This window comes from Wyeomyia smithii, chromosome 2 (genome assembly GCF_029784165.1).
Source record: "Wyeomyia smithii strain HCP4-BCI-WySm-NY-G18 chromosome 2, ASM2978416v1, whole genome shotgun sequence".
In the NCBI taxonomy this organism is placed as follows: Eukaryota; Metazoa; Arthropoda; class Insecta; order Diptera; family Culicidae; genus Wyeomyia; species Wyeomyia smithii.
Genome location: NC_073695.1, coordinates 237,467,967 through 237,492,379, shown reverse-complemented (window position 1 = coordinate 237,492,379; position 24,413 = coordinate 237,467,967). Strand labels below are relative to the sequence as shown.

At 38.8% G+C, this 24,413-nt stretch overlaps 1 protein-coding gene across 50 annotated transcripts in view; it reads left to right on the top strand.

The window, feature by feature from the left end:
- The first annotated feature begins 275 nt into the window (after nt 1–275).
- The window catches only part of LOC129725357 (sodium channel protein para), a 167,014-nt gene continuing 142,876 nt past the window's right edge, over nt 276–24,413 (top strand). For 28 of the 50 annotated variants that reach the window (XM_055681112.1, XM_055681107.1, XM_055681101.1 and 25 more), the window contains exons 1-2: nt 276–629; nt 1,177–1,570. The gene's annotated coding sequence lies outside the window, so the exon portion shown is untranslated. The remainder of the gene's footprint in view (nt 630–1,176; nt 1,571–24,413) is intronic. The other 22 variants (XM_055681113.1, XM_055681110.1, XM_055681091.1 and 19 more) reach the window with 1 other exon arrangement.

The window sequence follows — 24,413 nt, the reverse complement described above, 5'->3', positions numbered from 1 at the left end:
ATAGTTATTGAACCACTGAAAATATTAAGGATATATCACGAAGAAAGAGACTAATAGGGAAATGCAAGTTCAAGTTGCTACGAGAAATAACTCTACGAGGTGACTTGTGAAGGGTATCGTATCGACAGTGAGTAACGTATATATGTAGGCGCACGTGGTAGCACTTGTGCGTGTTGAAAAGGATTTCCATCTCCACCGAAAAAGCTCTCTCAGATGAGAGGCCACTCGTACTCACTACAGAAAGGGCAAATTTTCCAGCAAGAGCAATGGTGTCGCCGCGTTGCGGGTTGCAGTTCATACGAGCCACGAACGAGAACGGGTCGGGCAAAACTTCGTTCTTACGCCATACAGAAAAAAGTTCTTTTTTTGTGAACAAGAAGCAGTAGAGACAGAAGGATAGAAACAGATAGAATCCTTCAAGTAAACTGTTTCAAATCGTTTGGCTGTAGGAAAAGAAGAGCTAACAGTTTTTTGGGAAGATACAAAAACTTGAATTGGAGTTTTCCGCAGTGAAAAAGTGTGTGTGTGCGCGAGGAGAAAACCGTGTGACAGAAGAACAGAACTACTTACAAATTTGTCGAGAAAATTGACTCGCAATTTCTTTTCAAAACCCAGTGTTCTAGCCGTGCGTACGTGTGAGCCCGAGAATAGAAATCGCCTTTCGAATTTTTCTGCATTTCTAAGCAAAAAAGCCACTCACTTTTGGGTGGCAATTTTCTTGTGCCTCGCGTCAGCTTGCCAATGCCCCAGCCAATGGATATACTTTCTGCTACTGCTGCTTCTTTTTGCTACTCCGTAATTTCGCGAAGGAAAAAATCCGTTCCAGAAAGGCAGAAAATTTGGATTGCCTAAGTTGCTGCTTTTTATACTGTACACAGAAGTCCTATTTGAGTTAATTTTTCTTGGTTGCCCGCTTTGTGAAAAATCGCTACGACCGCTGCTTTTATGTAATTTTACTACGGAACGAGAACGGGATGAAGGACAAGGCGGGGAAGAGCGCCATAGTTGGATACCCTGCGGATACAATGCTTTCGTTTCAGCTGCTTTGCCAAAAGAAAAATACTGTGAAATGTTTTAGGCAGAATCTAGTGAATCATTTTGAAGTTTGCTGTTGCTTCTTTCGTTTTAATTTATCTAAAGCAAAGTTTGTTTTTTTTTTCTATTAAAATTTTACAGTTGTAGATATTTAATGCTTATCTAAGATTCATCGACACAGTAGATATTTTGTAAAGTGCGTAGAAATTTGAGAAAGAAAATAGAGGAGAAGTGAGCAGAAAAAGCAAAAATTTGTTGAAAAATCGATTTCGGGAACACTAGGTAGTGTTCGCAAGAAAAAGTGTATTGCTTTCGGGTATAGTAAAGCCAAAATGCGGAAAAGATAGCAGGTGAAAAAAGTCCTGTGTGTTTTTACGTAGTTTTCGAAATCGAACCAGTGATAGAGTGATTTTTTGTTTGTGTGTGGATACTGTGACCCACGCCTAAAAACCTTCATCGATCAATAGCGTTAGACCTCGAGTCCAGTTTTTCCTTACCATCATCATCGGAGTACAGAGCAGAGCCCAATTTGACGGTAACATGTCCTTTAAGTTATTACTGCCTCTCTACTTTTAGCTTTGTGAATGGTGAAATGACGAACTCGAACTTGTGAGCTTTTTGCTTAAAACTTTTGCAGCCTTAATCCATTGCTTGAAAAGCTTATGTCGCAGCTCATTCCTCGAGTTTTCATTTGCCCTGAACCGAAAGGACCCTCACAAGGGTATTCGGGTCTCAACAAATGAAAATTTTTCTTCTCTCTATGCAAAGCATTAAAATGGACATCCTTTTTTGTTCTCGAAAATTATCGATTTTTCCATGCGCGTATAATATTTCTGCTCGCCCGTAAGAGATATAGAGAGAAAAAGAGCGAGAAAGAGCTAAATTGAAGCTTTTGTCCTTACAAATGGCACTCATTCTCCATTGAAATCATTCTCGGTTCTCTCGTTCGCTTTCTTCCTACTGTTACTTCATTCTGCACTCTGTAAAGGTGAAAAACTTGCTATAGGCTTTTGTCATCTTCTGCTGGAATTTGATGAATGATTGTGACCTTAAAGCCGCTAGCAAAAATCTTATGTTTCGCGAATAAAGAAGATACAGCAAATATACATCAACAAATATCCGCCTAAGGACGGATTGTGTTTCTCATCTCTGTGAAGTACTCCACACAGATAGATAGTACGAATACCAACAGCTTGCAGCAGCGGAAAGGTCTGATTATAATATGATCGCTGTGCTCTTCTGTGTGTGATGGCCCCAAAGGTAGGGAGCTGCACCCGAACCCGCGTATGTGTGTGCGCGCGCGAGGAGGAAACGGCAGACACATAGGGATATCGATTTTCCTTGGCGCCCCGAATGCTGACACTATTTGATCTCTGCATTAAGCTTCCCTTCTCGGCTCCTTCGTGGTTTTTCTTGTCCTCTGTGTTGGTCTGTGCTGGCCTGGCCGCCTTTGCTGGATTCCGCCGCAGTGCTCTCGCGAAATCGCTCGCGGTGGCCGGCTAATTATTAGGTGCGTTTGTCCGCGCATCATCAAGCTGGACGGCAGCGAGCTGGCGGCGGCACGTCAGTACTATTAGTAAGGGTCGATATCGGGTCTCTGGAAATAAATTTTTCGCATAATTAGGAGAAACCAATTGAAGGAGTTTCTCGGTAACATTATGAAAACAAGTTTTGTATAAATTGCACCTCGAAGTAACAATATCGTTGCTTAAGTTGCACAAAAAGCAGTAAATTTTTGTTGTTGTTTTTATAACGTATTTTCAAAACTGTAATAGAATTTGTTACTCATATAACGAGAATTTGTCACTAGAGAACGTAATACAGAAGTCACATAAATGGTATCTTATGTTAAAAATAGAAAAATAGAAGCTAAGTAAAGATTGAAAAGCAATAGAGTTTTTGATTGAAATAAAATTTGTCTAATATTATAAAAGTTCAATTGTAGATTTCGCAAGCACATAATAAAACCTCTAGAGTATATAGTTAAGAGTATCATAAATGATGGTCTGTATTTCGTTAAAGTTTGAACAGAATACTATTCTAGCTATTTTTTATGTCTCATAATCAAGCTATTTCATAGTACACACATATCTGATTCAGATTTTTATAACAGACTCTGGTATTTTATGCTTCTTCGGTATTATAGCACATATAGCACAAAATATCTGCATGGCTTGCTGTATACTGCAACCTAATTGATTTCGTATGAGGCCAAAAAAGCTTTAAATTAGTAAAGTGGCGAAAAAGTTTTAAAAATAAATTCCATGATTTTCTATGACATTCCTTGAAATATGAACTAATTTCCCCAGATATTTCTTAGCATTCAATACGTATAATGCGCAACTTAGATGACCGCTTCTCTTAAATCCCAGTGGATAAGAATTCGATCAGATATGAAATAAATCCGTTCAAAAAAGTATCGTATTCGGTAAAAAATTTTCTCTGATTGTTTTGCATTATACACGATATTTTCTGATCGAAAAGTTAATTCTCTAATATTCCTTGATTTCTCAGGTTTCTCCACTTGTTTGCCTCCATGATTACTTCAGTGAAACACACAAGAAAAAAATAAGAATTATTAAAATAAAACGGACACAAAGCAATATTTTTTTTTTTGAAGAAATGATTGCAAGTGCTATATGCTATACTGATCATTAGGGTGAGGAATCGTTATATGGAAAAAAGAAACTTTATAGCAGAAAGCCAGAACCAAGTTTTTTGTTCTATTTGGAGCCCCAAACAATCCTGAATTTATCGGAAGTCGCTTGGTCTTATCTCCGCTTGGCGCATTGCATATAAAATTTATATGAAAATTTGTATGAAAAACCAACTTTTTTGTATTTTCCATTCTAAAGAGCTCAAAATGCATCAAAACATGGGTTTCATGACTTTAAATGGTAGTTTTTGATGCCTAATAAGTTGACCGAAGACACTAAAGAGCTAGGGTGTCCCCAAAAATTCTAGAGCCGTTTAAAGTTAATTATGTCGAAATTTATGCTGCAAATCATTTTTTCTGCCAACACTGCAAGTGTACCGGCGTTAGTCAGATTTCCATTAGAAGTAACCTCTGAAACACGCTGTAGATTCTACCCACGTCTAGAATATTGACCTAAATTTGTTTGCTTGATCCAGCTGAGTGTATAAACTCGCTACGACAGGTTATTTCTGATGGGAATCCTACTGGCGCCGGTACATTGGTAATGTTGGCAAATGTAAATCGACATATTCAACTTTGAACAACTATGTAGCTCTTCTTAGAAACATCCTAGTTCTTCAGTGTCTTCTGCAAAGTTGTTAGGCATCTAAAATACTATACTTTAACATAATGTAGTGCATTATTAGATCATTATTGAGCTCTCTAGAAAGGTAAATACAAAAAAGTAGGTTTTCCCATATAAATTTTCATACAAATTTGAAATGCAATGCACCAAGCGGAGACAAAACCAAGCGACTTCCGGTAAGTTTAGGGTTCTTTGGGTCCCAAAAGGAACCAAAAAAACTTGGTTCTGGAAAATCGATCACTTTGCCCCACCCTACTGATCATATTGTGTAATGCTCTGCAATGGGGATGTTACGGATATCCGCATCTGCATCCGTGAATGCGAAACATTCGCATTTGCATTCGCGTCATACCATGCGGATGTTAAGAAAAAATATCGCTTCATAAAATTTTGTAGAATTTTGAAGTAGAATACTTCTCTCAGGAAGTTCGGCTACATAGGGATGTGAAATGAAAATCTAAAATCGAAAAAAGGGAAAAATATGTCCAATTTCAAATGCCAATAAATCGGTTAGTATTCGATTCGATTTCCTTCGTTCTTGCAGCAATAGATTGAAAAATCTTCTAAGATTCTACCCAAAAGAAGATAAATGTAATTTTATTATTCACACTATTGTACTATTGAAAATTGTTAAGTCTCGTCAAAACGAAAAATTCGATCTCTGATTGGTCGTTATATGATTGCTTCCCAAGCACGGTCGACAGAATCATATACCTTGCAATTGAAAACATGCTATTTGGCCTATATAAGAGCCTGTTTCAGCCGAAGCCGCTCATAATAGCTCTAGACAGCGACAACAGCAGTCGTCCTCCCTCAGCAGCCGCACTAGCAGTGCAGTGGATATAAGCGATGGCGGAAAGCGGCCACAGATGTGGCGTAGCAATGGATAGCGCACTAGTTGCAGCGGATTCCAGCAACGATAGCAGCTGGGCCAGCTGATGCAGGGACAGTGGATACCAATGGCAGCGTATAGCGGCCACAACTGTGGCATGGCTATGGATAGCGCACTAGTTACAGCGGATCTCAGCATCGATAGCGGCTGATGAACTGAAGCACTTTAGTTAAATGCAGTCTCTGTGCAATAGTTGACTCATTTTGACACACGTGAGCCTTTTAGTTTTGAGTGTTAAATCAGCTTTTCACTGTTTATTTTATCACAAGGAATACTTTATTCGCATTGTCAGTGATAACGCAAAGATGTGATCGGCATCTTATCCGATACTAAAATGAACAACAAATTGTCCTTTTCAGGATGAAATAAAAACTTGATTGAAGAGTTAATATTTTCTAATGAGTTAATTCACATTTTTAAATTTGCAAAAGTTATAAATTTTACTTCATCTCCGTGTCTCAGAACGTACTAAATTATCTCTTCATTCAGTCATGAACAAGACAGCCGAAACTTTCATTATCTGCATAAAAATCAATTTTTCGCATAATCAAAATTTAAAAACAAGCCCCAATCATGACAAGCAACTCACTATATTATTGAAAATGGTCAATCCTTGTTGAAGCGCAAAATTCGATCGATCGATCGGTCGTTAACATGATTGCTTCCCAAGCACAGTCGACAGAAACATAGACCTTGCAATTTGAAATGTGCTTTTTGTCAGTACATATAAGGGTAAGGTTGGAAAATATCGACCGATAAGGCTATCGATAGTTATCGATGATTTCTTGCTCCTATCGATAACTATCGATAAGTTTTTCATCCCAATATAAGAGCCTGTTTCAGTCGAAGCCGCTCATAATAGTTCTAGACAGCGACAACAGCAGTCGTCCTCCCTCAGCAGCAGCATTAGCAGTGCAGTGGATACCAGTGCACTAGTAAATGGATTCAATGAAAAGTTGACTCATTTTGACAACACGTGAGCCGTCTAGGTTTGAGTGTTATATCAACATTTCACTGTTCACTTTATCACAACGAATACTTTGTTCGCACTGTCAGTGATAACGCAAAGATGTAATCGGCATCTTATCCGATACTAAATTGAACAACAAATTGTCCTTTTCAGGATGAAATAAAAACTTGATGATTAAAGCGTTAATGTTTTCTCTTGAGCTAATTTACATTTTTAAATTTGAAAAAGTTATAAATTTTACTTTATTTCCGTGTCTCAGAACGTACTGATTTATCATATCCTTTAGTCATGAGCACGACATCCGAAAAAATTTCATCTCAAAATTTATAAATTGTCAAGCACGAACCATGACAAGCAACTTACTATATTATTGAAAATGGTCAATCCTTGTTGAAGCGCGAAATTCGATTGAACTGATTAGTCAACGTTTATTTACTAGAAAAAATGACTGACAACTAGAAAAAATTACTGACAAATGACTGAAAACACAAGGGATGCTACGGATATCCGCAAATGCGAAACATCCACATGAAAATTAACATTCGTATCTAAATCTGCATCCGTAATTACATATCCGCATCTGCAGATGTCTAAAACATTACATCCATAACATCCCTGCTATGCAATATGAAGCGTAAGCGTGTAAGAGGAAGGGTAACACCATTACGCACAAGCACTGATAATAAATAATAATAAGCATGCCACTTCTCAATAGCCGTATTGATACAGCAGACACCCGGGCATATCTCAAAATAGATCAACAATTCTGGTCGCAGTGAACAAGTCCATACAGGAAAAAAAATGAAGAACCATCATGAAAAAAAATTGACGATCTACGATATCATTCACCCCCCTGACAATAATAGGACAAACCTGACGATAACAGAGCCGATACCCTATTACGCAACTAAAACGGTTGATTGCATTGAAATCTTACTTACTTTACTTTCAAGGCGACAGATCATAGAGATCCGATGCCGATTCCAGAATACGCCTTCATAAACCTCAGTCTTGGGCTGCTCCTTTCAGTCGCCCCTTACACACGCTGCTCGGACATCCTCATCGACAGCACACATCCAACACGTCCCAAGGCTTTGAAGTCGTCGGCTTCTATCTGGGTCTTTGCTGAGTTTAATCTTCGCTAGTCGCTCATCCATGATATGTACTACGTGGCAAGCTGTAACCTGCCGCGATTTATTACCCTGACATTATATCAGCGTGTTTGTATACTTCGTACAGCTCGTGATTCAAGCGCTTGTGCCACACCCATTTTCTAGTTTGCCACCGAGTGTTGATCGCATGATAGTACTCCACAAAAGCTTGCCCACGTCCACAATCCATGTCCGTAGACCACCAGCGGGTGGATCGGCGTCATGTAGAGCGTTGTTGTTCAGGTTTGCCCAGAAATTCTCGATGGGGCGCAGCTGGGGGACGTTGAGCAGGTTCGCCGACTTGGGTACCACATCGATATTCAGCCGCTTCATTTCCTTCAACGATCGTTTCGAGTTGTGGTGGGCCGACGCCAGAATGACCAGAACACCGCGTCTTCGCTCTTGTGGTATTTCTTGAAGGACCATGCAACTTGCGACAGGCACTTCGTACTATAAATTTCCTCGTTCGCGGCCAGTCCGGAGCGAATGAAAAGCGGTTTTGACTCCCTTTCTCGGTGATTGTTAGCCACAGCAGCACCTTCTTGGGGAACTTGGTGTATGAAATGAACTTCATCTCGGAGCGCATTTCTTTCGTGGGGAAAGCAAAATACGAAGTGCCCTGCCAGTCGTTGCCGTTCGCCGGGAAAATCGTCTTAATCATCTCATTCAGTCACTGCCGCTGCGTCATTGCCTCCAACTCCGAGACCAGTGGACGGAACTGCCGCTTCCTACTATGTATGTCTATGGTACTTTTTCACTGTTGGCCGGTTGCACCGACCTCCCGCCGGCCCTTTTCACTCGGTCTTCCTCTGCAGCATTCTTTGGAGCTTCTTGTCGCTCAGGGTCGTCGGATGTCCGGAAGCGGGCTTTCATTCAATGCTCTGATTGTGGCGTAGCCGGCGTTCACAAAGTGCTACACGATGTCCGTTTTCGACGTTGCGGAGTACCGTTCTTTGAACACGCATACTTCTGAAAGCAATATGCCACCACTCGTTGCGTTTCACTGAATCGTACGCAGGTGTAAAGTCTATAAACAGATGATTTGTGAAGTTGTGTTTTTAAAACTTTTCGAGGATCTGTCTTGAGGTGAACATCTGATCTTTTGTAGAATGTCCAGCTCAAAAACCGCACTGGTATTTACCAGCAAAGGCTTCCTGGCCTCAGTCTATGGAACAGAATACGGCAAAGAATTTTGTATGCGGAGTTGAGGAGGGTTATCATATCTGTTATATCTGTGTCTCGTTCTATAGATACGGCATATGAGTTCGTAGGTAGTTTCTCATCAGACCAGCTTATCTTATGAATACTATACAGCCACTCGCTCCCGACTTTGAAAAGTCCGGTTGGTAAGCCATCCTTTCCAGCGGCTTTGTGGTTCTTCAGCTCTGTGCAAGCATTTTCAACCTCGTCTAAGGTTAGCGGATCTACAGGTTGTCTATCCCCCCCTAATTTCTCTCCTGTTCTCCTCGACGACTTTCCTACCTTCCTCGCCGCTCGACACCACTTTGAGGTGTTGTTTCCAACGGTTGGCCACCTACGACTTGTCAGTAATCAGGTTCTCTTTCCTGTCGTTATACATCGCAGAAACAAGCACGATCCGGTTCCTGATTTCATTAATCGTTCTATGGAAGCTCCTTGTATAGTGACTGTTGAATCGATTCTCCGCTACCATACGTACTCGTTTTTACGGCAATGAAGTCTCTTTCCGACAGTTGTAGCTTAGTGGTATTTCTCCCGCATCTGATGCGTCACACGATTTGCTACTACTAATGTGTTAGTGTAGGCTCGGTTCTTTTCTTTCGTCACTTCTAGACACTCTATGCTTCCACTGGTCGTTCAGGCCCATTTCAACTGGTTCATTAATCCGTCCATCAACTTTCCAAGTTCACTCGGACTTCTTCTGCTGATGGCCTCTCTTCGATCTCGATTTAAATATGTTGGCCAGCTGGTCGCGAATCTTGCCTACCACGAGGCAATGATCTGAATCGACGTTTGTCGCCCGAAAAGACCGCACATCGATGACGTTTGAAAAGTGCCAGCCATCAAACAGCATGTGGTCGTTCTGGGAGTAGGCCTCTGCATTGGGGTGTTTCTAGGTGTGCTTCCTATGTATAAAATGAATTTATACATTCATTTTATACATAGGAAGCACACCTAGCCACAATTTTTCAACATCTGCTAAAACGCTACTATTAAAATAGTCAGTTGAGTTTTTTTGCAGATCGTTTTTAATTAGATTAGATCAAAAAAAAAAAACTTCAATAAAACTATGACAGATTTCTAAAATGAAATCAAATAAAAAATGCTTCTATTGGTAATTTTTCAAAGCCTGAGCGGTCCAAAGATGATAATCTGGCCGATAAAAGCAAAGAAAAAGTTGCCGTAGACCTCGAACTCAAAAAAAAAAAAGATTATATTTTTAAACCGTTCCTGTGCGTTATTATGCCCCTGGTAAGCTTGAAGGTGCCTCGAAAGGCCGCAGAGCCATTGCTGCCGGGCTCGTCGCTTCTACGTTTGACTATGGGAAAACTTCATATAAGTTTTTGAAAACTATCCAGATATCCGGCATCGAATATTCGAGAAATATCCAAAATCCGGATCAACCGGATATCCGGATATTATCCGACAGGTTATCCGGATTTCCGGATAGTCGAATATCCGGATACCCGGATTTTGTATCCGTAGATAGTTTGAAGAGAGTTATGTAAATAATTACTTACGAGGTGGTGGGGGATTGTGAAAAAAGCCATTTTTCGTGTTACGTTTCGTTTGGCCGGGCTTCGAAGACAGAAAAGAAATCGCGGATATCCGGATAGTAAATATAGCCGAATATCCGACTATACGATTGTCCGTTTCCGGATATCCGAGTATCCGGATAGTATTCGTTTACCCATCCGTGATCTGAGCTTCGGATAACCGGATCACGAGTATATCCGGTTAAAAGTCCCAGCACTACTTCCAACCTGGCCAGAAGCAGCAAAATTCACATGAATGAATGGTTCAAAAGCTGTTATCTTCTATTTATTTTCAATTTAAGCTCTGGGGCGAAGCCTTTGTTGACTGGTGTTATATTTTTTAAGACATATACTCTAGAACGAGTTTAAATGGAGTTTATTGGATACTTTAACAATATCTTTGTTTTATTACCCATAAAGGGGCAGCTATTCAAAGAAATTGTCGTAATTACGAATGTCAACAGACATTTTTCAAGATACCTGAAGCAAACATTATTTTTATTATTGATAAAGCACCGTTTCCCTTCTCAACCCACCATGGTCCCATAATGTTGTTTAACATTTTGGGTCGTAGAAAAGATGGCGCCTTTTCATTGGCCTAGTCGATTTTAATTGAACAGTTGATTGTTGAAAATTTTAATTTGGAACAGCCATTCTTCTGCAATTACGCAAAATGTTAAATCTCCATCTTCTTCTTCTATTAAATAAAAATAAGTTGGTGTCTGTATAACGGCGTTTCACTCGAAGTAGAATCAACGGATTTGAATGATTCTTTTTGTGTTTGTTTTGTCTTCATCTTCGACGAGTTAATAGGCCATAAAAATAACAGTAATCAACTGATAAAGTTAGAAAAAAATTGAAATATATTTTCGGTTTTTCCCGCCTTTTACTCCAAGAACAACGTCATTAGATTACTATGATTGTAGGCTATGACCGGTAGACAAGTTGTTGTAGCGTCGTTATTGAGGCGTCGTAGTTGAGCAAACAAGCACCTGTTATTGATTTACGTATCAGGTGATATTCGTTTTCGTTGCCTACTACACCTTTTCTATGCAAAAGCGCTATAGCGTGGTAGCAGCAAACTCGACATGCGTGTGAAAACTCTCAACATGGCTTTGATTTTATTCAAGGGCATATACTTAATAATGTAAATCAAATTTCTGGCTTATTTGAGCAAAGTTGCATATAATCGTTTTATTTATTTGATAAATGAAAAGAAAGAACAAGAATAACACTACATGTGCGATGATTTAATTTACCATTGCTCGGATCTAATCAATCTGTTCAATTTTCTCTAAAGTGCACACTGACTTAGATTTTTGACATTTGCTCATGCTACAATGATTCTGTTAGCTGGTAAAAGGAACGTGTAGTTTTTGCTTCTCAAAAAACATTGATCTCTGTTCATGTTTCGTTAAATAGGCTCTATTGTGTTCCTACAAATCTCTGGATTTACAATTAATTGTTGAATGTTGAATTGAAAACTATCATGTTGCGGAGCGTCAATTGCACTGTGCTTAGGCAGCAGATCTGCCTCAAAAGCAGATGAAATATTAATGTCATTGAAGCGAAAATTTCGAAGTTCCGTGTATCCAGATATTACCTACCAATTTACCATTGAATTTCAAACGTCTGTATGTACCTTCGCGCTCCGCAGTTGGGTGATATTCGATAATGCCCAAAGCCCTGATAACTGGTGGCATTAAACCTAAAACATGCATATTCTCGCATAAACAGCTTTATGTCACATGGTCACGTGAAAAACAATTGGTATCATGTATGTTTGAAAAAAAAAAAAAAAATAAACCCGAAAAATGGTTGGCAATTAGGTTTTGCGAGAATTTTTGTTCAGGACAAAACCATATTGTCACTATGCCATGGCAATAACGAAAATCAACTGGAAAAGTTATAAAACGTTAAAAACCAACCCTTGATATTTCCCGCCCTTCTGAGATTCTGAGAGGTTTTCTGTGAGTTTTAGTGAGTAACGATTTTTTGTTGCCTTTGATCGGAAAAATTCGAAACAAGTTTTCATTACCGGGGCGTACTTAAACGATAGCCTTCATTTTTTTAAATATTTTATGGAATAGTTATATGTGATTTTCGTATTGGTTTCTGTTGAGCCCACTTAAATTCAACGTCGGTTTTTTTTATTTGTGCTGTGACTGGTTTTCAAGAAAGAAGAAGACACTGTCGGTACGTAATAAACATAATAGATTAAAAATAATAATGTGTTTTTGCAAGAATTTTGAGGAGTATTCATACTGGTTTCAGTTGGTTTCGAATAATTTTCTTCCACATGTAATGGGAATGCTTCCTAACGAAGGTGCCGCTAAGGGTATTTTATGAAAGGAATGTTCCCTACTCTACATGATCAAACTAATTCTTGCATATCTTCCAGTTGACTTTGACAAATTTCTGCTGTGGTCGAAGTGTTTTTTGTTCATATGAGGTTGTTGTAAGTGGAATGTTCAAATACTCAACATGCCGTTGAATTAAAATTAAATTCGTTGTTTTTGTTCCAGTTTTGCGAGTTAAGACACGAGTAGTAGCAGGTCAATAAAAGTATCAGGCTCCGCAACACTGAAGATAGAATATTAAAAAGTTAGGAAATATACGAGACCCGAAGGGAAGTTGATCGGTTAAGAACAAGACGAGCTCGAAATGCACGACGTCCGACACCCCATATATCTCAAAATCGTCAGTTACTCACTTAGTTTCCATAGTCTTTAAACGAGTCTTGAACAAAAGAAAAATTAAGTATAATAACTTAAACACTCAATTGAGAGAAAATTGCTAATCAAATATTTTCAAATACTACTGCTTTATAGATTCAAGGTCAAATTTACCACCGAACAGATGCACTGCTGCCACTATCCGATGGCAAATGTCCTTGAAGCGACAATTCTGACAGGAAACTACAAAGGAGAAGTCGTAATAATCCCGCGTATCTCGATTACTCCTACCGATTTGCCGTTAAATTTTAAACGTCTGCAATTTCCCGTGCGTCGCGCATTCGCGATGACTATTGATAAAACCCAAGGACAGTCACTGAAAATTTGTGGCATAAACTCCGAGTATTCATGCTTCTCACATGGACAGCTCTATGTCGCATATTCACGTGACTCGGACCCCGACATTGTGGAATATATAGAATTTAGTAGCTAGGACCGCCTTGACCACTTTCACATGTTTCGTATATTCCGAATTTTAAGCTTGAATTATTTAGAATCTGAAGTTTTTAAAAAAATCTGTTCCAGTGAGATTGGCCAGGCAGAAGGGTATCACTATATTTGCATTAAGCCAAGCTTTCGAATAATTGAAAAAGTAATGTAATAATTTCCTTCAGAATATTTAAAAGAATGACTGTTCATTTTCAGAAATGTATTAAAATGATTTGATTATGGTTGAAAGGTGCTTCATCATGTTCAATGAAATAAAAACGTAAAATTTTACGAGCGCAGGATTGAAAAAAAAAACAAATCAGAGCCGAAACATATCGTAGGTATGTTTTTTAGCAGCAGTTAGATATGTCAGTTTTTGCAATACAATAGTCAAAAAAACTCAAGGCGGCGGTACGAAGTTTGCCAGGTCAGCTAGTTTTGAATAAAAACAAAATCTGAATCTAAATTTAATGAAAGGGCTGCAGAACAAACTATACCAACGCCAGTTGTTTTGTCAAATGCGTGTTAAGTTTGAGCAAAGAAGAGCACCGTTAACGATAAAATGTCTTCAATAAAACGCGTAGTTATTCATTTGTTATGTGCGATCTATGTGCTTAAAAACAACTCAAACTCGATTAATTTCGCTTCATTTAGAAGATATTAAATTTTGTTATTGCAATTCATCATATTTTCATGCTTTCCTTAAGTGTTTTGATACCGCCTATACCACGATAAAAATTGGTGGTTGATCAGCCAAATAATCGCGTTAATCGCCCTATCAAGTAACCGGCACAACCTGTCGCACCGTTACTAGAAACGTCGATGATTGATCTCTATTTTCCGCTGCTGTGCGTTAGCCGAGTGTGCTTTGCACTTGAAAACCGATGCCTCCCATTGGGCGGAGACCCCTAAGACTCCCGTCAACCATCCCAAAACACAGCAAATTAATTCTCATCGCAGTTTACTTTTCCGCTCTGCTTGCTCTGTCTCTATTTGCGCCTTCGATCAATAGGGCAATTTTGGCTTCCGAAAAGTCCTTGCCAAAAAATACAGCACCGAATGAATAAATATTTGCAGTCGAGCATCAACCGCAGCAGCAGTGGTGGCAACAGTAGCAGCACCGGAGCCAACCCAACGTAAAAGTAGGTCATGGTCCTCATCTTAAATAATCGCTATTCATTCGCTCACAGCTTCACGTGTATGTAGATGTGCCTTTTATTTATATGGTTTCGGTTGGAAACCAATTCCTTATGCTATTAGCACTAGCTTCTAGGGGTATATCAAGCTTCTCGTGGCGATTTGATGATGATGATTTCCACTCAAACAACCGCTTCCAGCTGTCGAACAATCGCCACATTATGTTCAACCCACGCGAGCGCTGCTATTAAGCTCATTATTCGTTTCTACGTTCAACTCCTCACAGAATAGAAAATCATCCAAGTCCATGCTCAATCATAATAATTATAATTGTAAATAAATTTGCTTTTCGCTTGCGGGTGGTGTGATCAAAGAGCGAATTTGTGGTGTTATTTCTGTACACTTTGGTGCGGTCGGTCGCCAATATTGGCTAAGGCTTTGCTTTCGGACGGATTTGACTTACAAACCGCAGCGCCGTGATGGGCGATTACCAAAAAAAAAAAAAAAAACATGAAGCAGAGGTGAACGCGATGCAAAAGCGCGTGTTAATCATCATTTAATAATTATTTGATTTTGAGGCTAGATCGAGATTCCCAGCAATCCGTGACCAGGGGCGAACGCATTATGAAGCTCTAAGCGTCTGCCGAGAAGGGCGTCTTTTGTCATCCTGAAGACAACGGTCACTTCACATGAAACTCGTCATCTCTTCACGTGAAGTCACCTAAAGCATGCGGCTGCTTGTAAGGTGATTCCATTAGAGTTTAAAGTCGGGCGAGATTTTAATACCTACTTTTACTAATCCGATGGATTTCTCGAGGAAAGCAAGACGTCCTTAGTGTGGCTTCTGTTGTATAATGTTGCTTGATTTTTGCTCGTTTGTTTTAATTCCCTCGGTGCTGAAGTAAATTAACGTTCGGGGAAATGCGAAGTCACGCTTTGTCTATTAACCCTCGATTCAGTTATTTTTATCAGAGGAAGAGGATTTGTTTGTTCTTTTATTCAGTAAAGTAGAAAGCGCACTGCCCTGTTTTCGGTTGCCGAGGAATCAAAAGCCATGTTGTGTCAAGGCCATTAGACTCTATGTTGATTGAATCAAGATGATCCTTCGATAGAAATATCGATCAAATTTCAAGTAACACAACTGGTTTTATCAAAGTTTTATAGCGCTTTTTTGGCTGTATTGAGCGCTATAAAACTTTGATAAACCCTTTTTACTTGGGTAATGAGTTATAATGTCTACTAATGAAGGGTTGTGAATTGCGTCAACCGGATTCAGCAGTTAGCAGAAGGTGCCGAGTTAAAAACCATACACAGCACACACACACACAAATCATACCATATCATAGACACACGCACATCATACCATATCATACAGACACATACACTGCCGTTCCAATCATAGTAGTATAATAACCTTATGCACGCTGGGACAACTATGCTTGGAAGGGCAGTACACATCATACCATATCACACACACACACACACACACACACACACACACACACACACATCATATCATATACACACACACATCATACCATATCATCACACCATACACACATCATACCATATCATACACACATACACACATCATACCATATCATACACACATACACACATCATACCATATCATACACACATCATACCATATCATACACTCACAGCAAGTAAGCGACCAATCAGAGGTCGTTATTTTTATTTCCACAAGGCTTGGCAATTTTCAATAGTGCAATAGTTCGTAGATTCAAACAACATTTTTCTGCATTTGGGCAGATGCGTGTATAATTTTCCAATCGATTGCTGCAAGAATGAAGATCAGTTGAAAACCAACCAACCTATAAGCATTTGGAAAGGGACAAATTTCGTCCCAGTATTTCAGTTCGCATCCCTGTGTGGTATAGACTGTTCCGAAAATTATAAATACATCTTCTTTCTTGAATAAAACAAAAAATTCAGGATTTTTCGGGTTATTTTATTCTGAAATATAGATAATAAGTGTTTTCTTCCCAGTTTCAATTCAAGTTGGGATTATTTTTCGTAGGATACGCGAGTTCTCTAACTTTTCTCTTAACACTACTCATAAGCTTTTGCACAGTGTGTTCTCCGACCATTTTTACCACTTTAAGCCAATCTTTTTTAAATTTTTCAACATTGTCCGCTGGTTTGACATATTTTCTCAGCTTTGCCTTTGTCAAAGCCCAAAAAGTTTCAATAGGGCGAATTTCAGGGCAGTTTGGAGGATTCATCTCCTTTGGGACACATGTGACATTATTTGATTTATACCACCCTAGTGCATCCTTAGAGTAATGGCAGGAAGCAAGATCGGGCCAAAAGATGGGAGGATTGTTATGCTGCTTAACCATGGGTAACAACCTTTTCTGCAAACACTCTTTCACGTAAATTTTACCATTCATTGTGTCATTCGTAATGAATGGACGAGATATTTTCCCACATTCACAAATGGCCTGCCAAACCATTATCTTCTTGCCGAATTTTTCGGTGTAAATGGCTTTCACTGGTCCAGGGACATCCTTTCCCTTCGGTGATGTATAAAATTGCGGTCCTGGCAGAGTCTTATAGTCCAATTTTATGTAGGTTTCGTCATCCATGATAACACACCCCATTTTTTTGGTCAGAAGTTTGTCATAAAGCTTCCGAGCTCTCGGTTTCACAGATTCAGTTTGTTTTGGATTTCGTTTTGGCTGCTTCTGCTTCCAACGGGTCTGCAGACCCATTCTTCCCTTGGCACGCATAACGTTACTCGCCGAGGTTCCAAGCTTTCTCGCCACATCTCGTACTAATACTGAAGGATGCCGCTTGTACTATTCCTTGACCTTTTTGTCCATTGTGGGATCAACAGGCCCGGGTTTTCTACCACGTCTTGGGGCATCAGTAAATGTGCACACTTCACAATACTTCCGCAATGCGGTTTGAACTGCTCCTACACTTATACCTTCTTCTCTGGCTAATTTTCTTATAGAAAGACCACTCACGGTGCCCCATTTGTGCACAATTCGCTTTCTTTGCTCGGGAGAAAGGCCACGCATTTTCAAAATGTCGCACTAAATGTAAGAAAATGACAGCATCTGTTTCTTTTGGATGTAAACAACAGGACGCAGCCAACGTTTGGTTGAATACTGCACGTTATTTGAAATTACGGTTGATCGTAAGTGTATTTATAATTATCGGAACGGTCTATATGCTGAAGTAAAGGGTAGTTCTACGTCAAAAATTGACAAAAATTCCACTGCATTAGGGCAGACAGTCTTGTAATTAAGGAAGTGAAAAATACGATACAGACTTGGCAAAATATACCGCATCCAAACGGGGCTTGAACCTGCAATCCAAGGAGTTTGCGGTCTCAAGTCTCGTCTTGATGCAGTATATTTGTCCAAGCCTGTATGAGATTTTGCAGTTCGTTTGTTTTCCACTTCCCCAACTACATAAACTGTCAGCCTCAATGAACTTAAATGTTGACGGGTAACAAGTCGTTGTAAAAAGAGCAATTAGTTTGATAACTCCCAGTTTACAAAATTTAGAAAACTGTACGATAACCTATAATAGTTCCACTCTCTGCTTTTGTTTCGAACAACATCCATGATTTTCTTTGTTTTGTGGATTACACTGGTCAACAAAAGCGAAAAAAATCTTGTCTTTGTGCTCAAAGAAGATTACTGCTTTTTACCATTTTTGTGAATTTTGGTACCCCTGGCAAGCTTTTGTTCGCCGGGTGAAATGGGTGCTTCCAGTTTGAGATCAAGGTTTTTTTCGCTTTTATCGGTTTGATCTAGAGCTTAAACTGAAAACAAAATAAGAATTATAGCTTTTTAAGCGTTCCTGTAAATTTAAGCGCCCTTAGCTAGCTCGGCAGTGCGTAAAGTCTCAAGAGAAGTTTTCCCGTAAAAAAAACGAAGAAGAGACAGACCCAGCAAGCAATTACTTTGAGGCCTTTTGACGTACTTCTGAGCTCGCTGGAAGCACCTAATTTCACAAAAAAGGCTGAAAAGCTATGATTCTCCATATTTTTTCAACTCTAGGGCAAAAACAAGTACCTTTTTGAAATAAACACACAACAACAGCATTATTGACGTAGAAAAACGAGCAGCTCATTAACACTCAACACAGTGAGCAAGAGGGTAGAAAACTAAAACTACAACGTCCTTAATTGTTACATGCCAAAATCATCGGTTTCAATTTCATACCGCTTTAATTTTATTTGGTCTCGTTGTAATGACATATTCAACACAAAACTTGTCCCTACCCATTCATGACGAACGGAGATGTTGGCATCGTTCATGTCTCGTTATGCCATAAATTGAGATTGGACCTGTAGAATAAAGGACAGACAGTGAGCCAATACTCGAGCTATCACCACCATATTTTTTTGACTAAGTGGACTCTATTGTAATATTGCCCGAGTGTTTTCTGTACTCCGCACTTCATACTGTTGGCGGTATCACGATGTAAGTGATACGCTTATCAATTTATATCCGTGCTTGTGAGTAATTTTTACCTTTCCGTTTCAAGCTTACTGCTCTACTATACCGACCTTCTGTCTATCCTAACAATATCGCCCAATTACAATTTCCTGGAGAAAACTTTCAAACGTTACTCAGAGCAGTTTAACTATAATAGGGACTATAATAGGGAGGTGAGTTAACAGGTGTACTGAAGAATTCAGTTTGAAGGATGGGTATGTGATGGGGCTTACTTGCTTGCTTTTTTCGCATCCGACTGAAGAATGACGCGAATGACTTCGCAGAGTGAAGCGAAAGCTGCTCGTTTTTATTGCCTTAGAGAAAATAACAACCAGCTCCGTAAACGCAGTAACGAGAATGATGGAACTTGTAAAAGTTGTGCAGTTAAATGTGCTTCATATGCAGCATCCCTCGAAAGATGTTTAGGAACTGCTGCTGATGCTTTTGTTTAAAAAGCCAGATTGGGAATGAAAGCGAGTCGCATGCCTGTGCTGCTTCTAGGCATAAATACCGGGCAATATTTACTGGTCATGGCACATGATTTAGACAAGAACGGAGTTTTTTCACCTTAACTTTGGTCGGTTTTTCTTTTATCGTGAACCGAAAATTTTGTGCAGATCATAGAACTATATAATGCGCTTACGCAATGCTTCTTGTTTCGACGCCATTATTAACAGAACTGAGCATGCATTAATAAAATAAACAATACTTGCATAGAGAGGAGAGATCCCCCATTAGCTCGTAGTCGGCAGCGGAAAATAAAAAAAGTGCCTACCTCTTTTTCCTGTTAACTTAGACATAATAAGAATTGTTTTTGGCTCAGTAAAGTGCCGTGTCAAATAAACTATTTAAACTAAAAGAGGAGAGAAAGCTCACATATATATATATATATATATATATATATATATATATATATATATATATATATATATATATATATATATATATATATATATATATATATATATATATATATATATATATATATATATATATATATATATATATATATATATACTTTTATTTTTGTCTGAGCGTGTTGATGTTGAGTACGAGAACCTCAAAGAATTCCAAATTTTTTGTCACTTCTAAACTAAAATAAATGCGAGAAATATAGCCTTTGTACAACTAATAGTAGATTTGGGTGGCTCTAAAAACATCAGCATACAATACCGACAACCATTGCAGAATACACCCAACGCAAACGGGGAACATTTTATTACTTTAGGGCAATTTTTTATTACCTTTTGTGTCTTATGACTGCGCATTATACACAAAAAGTAAAAACCGAAAAGTAACAAAAATTATGACGGGCACACGCTTGTATGTGTTTCTGCAGGAGAACATACAGCCAAGCACCGCAATGCATGTGTTAGCAAGACTTCACTCGCTGCATTTGTATTGATGCAACGATTAGGTTCATTTTTGTCGCCTTCATCCACATATAATCAGAATCTCAACCGTCAACCTCAAATGTCGAATTAGAAACACTTTCGTTTCGTCCCCCAGTGTTTACTTGAAATAAAAATATGTAATACTGTCTGACCAGAGTTGGCGAAGTTGCGAATATTGTTCTGGATGGGTACGAGTTTTGTATTTTCAAACAGGTGCAAATGAGTTTCCATGAACCAATGAGTATGTGTTTTAGATAGCTTGCAAGAAAGCGAATGTTTTTGTTTTTCTCTAACGCAGTTTACAGATCGTGATGTCATTTCAAGACGCATTTCAAATCTTTGAAATCATTGAAAAAAGTTTTTGAAGATAAGAGAATGGTACGAATTAACAAATCAGAAAGTTATTCTACTAGAGCCGCTCTTCTAGATATAGAAAAAACCTTCGACAGTGTTAGGCGTAAAGGTTTGTTTGCGAAATAGATTTTTTGCCGTAGGACTACGTCTAACCGCACTATATTAAGATACATTCTGTGGAAACTAAAACCAAGGTGTAACGTTGGAATGAAAGATTTCAAACGGTAATACTGATGTGAACACATGATGGATCACAATAATCAATGTGTCGTTGGATTGATAAAATGATGGACAATTTTGTGATTCTTCAGTTATCATTATCACTTCATTGTTAAACAGTGAAAATTGAATAAAAGTTTCAAGGTCAAATTTTCACGAACAATGTAGCAATCACATGCGAGCACGCCATGCACAGACTTCATGAGCAGACGCCAACTGCCTGCTGTTGTGATATTCAGTATAGCAGTGGCAAAAAAAGTTTGACAGAATCTCCCCGTTCCAATAGGTCAAACTAATGTTTGTTTCTATGAGCCTAAAACATTTTGATGTCTTGAAGGTGAAGCTTTTTTCGGAAAGTTCGTACCCACCTCCACCATCAGATGGTTTTACGTTCTGCTGCTAGAATGTTATAAAAACTGATGTCTTAAAGGAAAACATGCTATGTACTGCACCGAGCAATGTATGAATAGAGCGCTGGTCACTCGTCGTATATCAGTGCAGAAGAACTCGTTACTCTTTTGTGTGCAGCCAAGCTAAATGAAGACTACATTGCCGCGTAGGTGTCGTTTGGCGATCTGGAACACAACCGAATTGCCGTGTGAATTGTCTTCTTCTTCTTTTTCTTGTTTCGTATAGTAGCAAATATCAGCACAGTAAGGTCGTTTTTATGCGTTTTTTGTACGCGAGTTGCTTTCCTCCATTACTCAAAAACGGTACAAGATATCGACCTCATTTCAATCACGTTTTCCGTTTTAGGCCACGATCATATATCGGTTTTCAAAGAAAATCACAATTTTTGGTGTAAATACTCAAAATATAAAATATTGCATTTTGGTCTCCAGATTGGCCACTATCATATTCAAACGAGGTTTAAACGTTTTAGGACGGTTTTCTTCGTTATATTTGCAACTCAAAAAATTCGTTTTTTACGCGGGCCCATACAAATTTGGAACGTATTCCCCGCGTAAAAAACGACCTTAGTGTATTCCATATGATTATTCGAGTGCCGCATTATACGCTGCGCCATCGCACACTGTTTCCAAAGCTGCAAAAACGGGATCGAAATTATTTTGACCAAAAAATATGATTTTAGAGCCACAGTGCCTTCAGTAAAGTTGTTCCATTAATTATTCTTCATGTTATAGAAGTTACAGTTTTGTGATTAATCCACTTGACAATGAAAAGCGAATTACATTTTTTTCATTTTTGCATATAAAAATTCATCGTGTTCGGCAAAGTTGTAGCACATTTCATAAGAAACAACTTTGTCAAAGACACCATACTTCATTCATTTTTCATTAAAGGTCCTCATGTCCTATGAATTCGATTACAGAAAGGCTTAGATATATTCTCTTCCTAACCGCAAAAGTGGACAATTTCTTCCCATGCTTCAACAATTCAAATGATAATTTTTCCTCATAAGCCTAGAGCTTCTTCACTGAAAGCAAATAATAATTACGTTTTCAAGATGAATGGGATTATTTTGAGTTGAGCTGACAAGGTTAAGTACTTGTTTGCGGGCCTTTTTTACTGCGTTTTTCTTCACTGTTTTTTAGCATTGCGGTCGAAATAAGGATACGCGCTGTTTGCTTTGAGTTCGTCAATTATCTGAGGTTTGTTAATGAACATTAATGACTTCAATGTTACCACTCGTCCAAATTTTAGTTTAACTGATCAATTTGTTGTGTAGAATGGCGCACCGTTTTGTTGAAAACAGTAACCGTCCACGTCTAGACGAGGGAAATTTTTTCTAAGCCTAAAAGTCACACCTTCTATTCCCGTTCATTTTCGCATCCTCGCAAACTGCATACATTGCCCGCTTCACTAAACTTAAAATGTAAGTCATATGACAAAAATGAAATTAGTTCGTAAAGTAACCGTCCAGACTTCTTTAACAGAAAAATAATCTGATGATGATTTCCGTGCAAATGAAATCACCGTCACTTTTTGGTCATGATAATACAGATGTATAAAGTAAAAATAAATAAAATTCAGAGTGAAGGAGAATTGAATATTATATGATCCGTTTTATGACACCTATGGAAACCTATAAACTTCGATGAACGATTTTTCCGATAGCTGGTTGGCCAATTTGAGCGCTTACGCGAACGCTAGTAAGAGCAAATTTTCACACAAATGTTTAACTGCTCTGCCATAATCAGTTATCTCTCTCGATGATAGAGTATTGTTGAGAAATCAATACAGTATTCTTTTTCTTGTTTTTTGTGACTTGTGAAACATCTCCAATGCATTGAGAAAGTTCGTTTCATGCTGAATATTTCATTCGAGCGATTTACAATCCACTTCGACAGTCAGTTTTAAACATACCAAGCGAGTGGCAACAAAGTGCATCCTACCAGTTTGTCCGCACATGTACTTACACACACACGCCCGGCTGGCGCAGTGTCAAGTGTTGACCGAGGAAAATTTATGTTTAACTGAAAAATGGGTCATTGAAATATTTAAAATTCAAGCCGTTCTTATTTCGCCCTAGATAGGCGCAGAGTACACTGCTTACTGCTCTCCGTTCGCTCCGGTTTCGTTCTCTCGAAACTTTCGGCACTGCGATACACTCCGGAAGAGCGCTGGATGCTGCAGGCGCCCGCCGCCGAGCGCAACCCCAGCCAGTAAGTCAAGTATACTAGGAAGGACATCCGCCTCTCGTATCTTTCGCTCTCTGCAGACGCTCTGCGGCACACAGCGACGTGTGGTAGAGGTTTCTTCCACAACACGCGTCAGCTCTACACAGGGACAGGTTACAACCTTCACTTTCTGTCGGTGCAATATGGATGGGTGTTTCTTGGAGATTGCTGGCCCCGATGAATCATCTCCGGGTTTATTTATTATAAAGTAAATTGAAAAGTTTCGGGTGGAATTGGAATACTGTTTGTATTCAGTTTTATTCAATTATTTGGTAATAGTCTCAGATAGATTACCAATACCAATTATCTGGATAAGCGGCGAGCTAAACGCTTCTAAAAATTTTTTTTTCGTTTCGTTATATCATGAACAAGAATTAATCATACTTCGTTTGTGGTAAACTCGCTCGTCGCCTCTTTTTTGTTGCCTTCGGGACAATTCTCTGTCGGACTTCGGTGTACACATCTAAATAGCAAGTTTAATGATGATTGTCACGACATTCCTCGCATAAAAAAGTTTTATTTTTATCTAGGGTATTTATATTTCTTACTTTGAATGGTTTTAAAAATAACTTAGTACCTACGTAAAATCAATAGCTTAAAAGTATCATTTTTCCATCGCATTGTTTTTCTATAATTGTGTTCTGATAATGAGCTTTCTGACGGGACCATTATTTTTCACTTTTCTATTAAAATTGGAAGCCTACACTGTCAAACGCTTCTTAGAATTAGAAGATATTAAGTAAATCTGAATTCATTCTTACGCAGCTCTTTGATTACAAACTGACATATTGAATTTTTCTCCTTGAAACAAGAAATGTCGAGTCAACGAAATAAAGTAAATAACCTGGTGGCTCCATATAATATGCAATATCAATGGGAACCCATGGTTAACTACTTTCTGGTGTACAACACTTTTGATCAAAAGCAGTTGACAAAAAACGCTCGCTTCGTAGTTAGAATG